At 45.2% G+C, this 2500-nt stretch overlaps 1 protein-coding gene across 1 annotated transcript in view; it reads left to right on the forward strand.

Moving 5' to 3' along the window:
- Positions 1-2500, forward strand: part of lpin1a (lipin 1a) — a 30953-nt gene that overhangs the window by 1124 nt on the left and 27329 nt on the right. The gene's annotated exons all lie outside the window — the stretch shown is intronic.

Here is a 2500-nt window from a genome sequence, read left to right on the forward strand (position 1 = left end):
TTCCCTCTCTCTCACCCTCCCTTGCTCTGATTCTCTGTTTCCCTCTCTCTCCCTTCCTCTCTATCTCTCTTTCTTTTTCCCTCTCTCTCCCTCCCTTCCTCTCTCTCTCTCTGTTTACCTCTGTCTCTCTCTCTCTCTCTCTTTCTCTAAGCCTGCATTGGCGAGTTCCACAGTCATGTGCAGTGATGTCTGTTTGTTTGGGTGTGTTTGTCCTCTAGTGTTGCTGTGTCAGAGTTCAACAGCAGGTCGTCCTGGAGGTCTAACTGTTGGATTAAAGTGTTTAACTTTTTTTTGTTCAAAACTGCTATGCGTTGGTAGGGATCAAACCAATATTTATGTCTTTCACCTTTTATTATATGATATATATTATATAAGAGGGGGAAATGTATAGACTACACTTGATAGATACTTAGTTAGAAATTGCGCCATCCGTACTTTGGAAAGAAGGTTCAAGCAACAGATTGCTGAAGCTTCATCCTTGCTAAGTATATATATAGCTCATGTCACAGAAATATTTCACCCATAGCACATTTGTGAATTTCAGATAGCATGTTCCCTCTGGTGAACTTGTCAGCCAATCACTGCATTTGCCTCCAGGGGACAAGCTGTGTAAACGATTGGGCACCTGGGGTGTCAATCAAGGTCATGGTCCATTGAGTGCTGTTATGCAACCTGGAGGGGGGGGGGGGGGCACTTGTGCCTGTGAATGATCCAATAAGATTCTAAAGATAGATGGGGAGGGGGTCCCGTCTGACTACATAATGAGCGAGAGTGTAGTAACGTATGTGTGAAATGAGGATACCAAGTTTGGCTTGTTGATGAAGCACGAGAACACACCTTCCTGGTACTGGTAGTGTGCATAGCCCTGGAGGTAGCATGGGGAACATGCAGAGACACAGAGACATAGACACTAGACTCTAGACTGCAGAATGAATCAGTCAACCACAGATCAGCAAATAGTTGAGCTGTTTTTCCTGGAAAAGTGTGTGAATCATTGTCCTTTTTTTAAATCACTGTGTATCTTCCGCATTATTGCTGCCACTCAGAAACTGTATTTAGTCAGGAGGATGTATGTCTGTACACTCCAAGGAACATCACACATAATGCCAAAACACAGAGGCAGACACTAAACTAATATTCAGTGATTTAAAGTGGAATGAAATAAACACCAGGCTCATGAGACTGGCTAAGGCCCATGCAGTTGCCTCATGCATACATATGCAAAGAGCCCAGCTAAAGGACAGATGGAATCCCTATGGCACAAAGACAGATGGGAGTTTTTGCATAGCAGAACAATAGCATTGTCCCACTAAGCTGCTGACTTAGGAGTGAGTGTGGGTCCAACCAGGGTGGGTGGTGATGTGGGTCTGTGCCGGGTGGATGGTGATCCGGGTCTGTATCAGGCAGTGGTGTAGTCTAGTTAGCTGTAGTGGGTATACTGTGATCAATGCCAAATGTTAATACGTATCCTTGCCTATTTTAAGAGGTTATTACCCATGCCAAGGAGGTTATGTTTTCATCGGGGACCGGCGTATGTTTGTCTGTTTGTTTGTTTGTCTGTCTGTTTGTCTGTCTGTTAGCAAGATAACTCTGTAAGTAATGGATGGATTTCGAAGGTCAGACATGACCCAACGAAGACACGATTAAATTTTGGGATTGATCCGTAACACCGTCGGGATTCCGGAGCCGTTTATGTGTTACGCTTAGTGGTGTAATGGCATGGTATGGCCACGTGGTGGCGATCGGAATAGTTTATGTTCAAATGTATGACAACCTAGGAAGAACAACACAGGCGGAGGTCTGCGCTCTCTGAGTGCTTTTCTAGTACTGAAATGGTGATATGTTTTAAGTGGTCACACTGAGGTGGTGATGCTTTATACGCAGATGTACTGCGTAGTGTTGCGTATCACGTAGTACTACGCCACTGGTGTCAGGCCTACTGTATGCCAGGTCTCTGTTAGGGCTCTGTTAGAGCTGGATTCCTGCTGATGTTTTTCTCCCCTCTCAGGCCACGACCTGTTCGCTTAGTCGCAGCGCGCAGATGCGGGTGTGTGAGCAAGAGATTTTTAGATAGCATCGACAACTCCACAAATAGCCACCATATTTGGCTGAGAGAGTTAGATTACGTTTTGCTTTCTTCCACAGAAACATAAACACACACACACACACACACACACACTCCTCATTTCCTGCATGTGTAATTTGAGGTGACAATTTACACAATGTTCACACTTGAAACCTCCCAATAAGATTGCATAACCCATTTGCGCCAAAAACACCATTTTGGCCATATTTGGTGGGAGCATGTGAGTCTCTCCTCCTCTGGTATTGACTAAATGGCTGATTAGCATTGACAGGAGCTGGGTATCAGGGGACAGGACAGTGGACGGTTCAGGATTTGCCTTTAGCACAGTCCAGGGAGGGACACACTGTCCTGCAGCTCTGCTGAATACAATGCACTGTAAACAATGGGCTGCAGCAGGCTACTGCAGAAGAATGT

The sequence above is a fragment of the Sardina pilchardus genome, chromosome 20 (assembly GCF_963854185.1).
Source record: "Sardina pilchardus chromosome 20, fSarPil1.1, whole genome shotgun sequence".
Taxonomy (NCBI): domain Eukaryota; kingdom Metazoa; phylum Chordata; class Actinopteri; order Clupeiformes; family Clupeidae; genus Sardina; species Sardina pilchardus.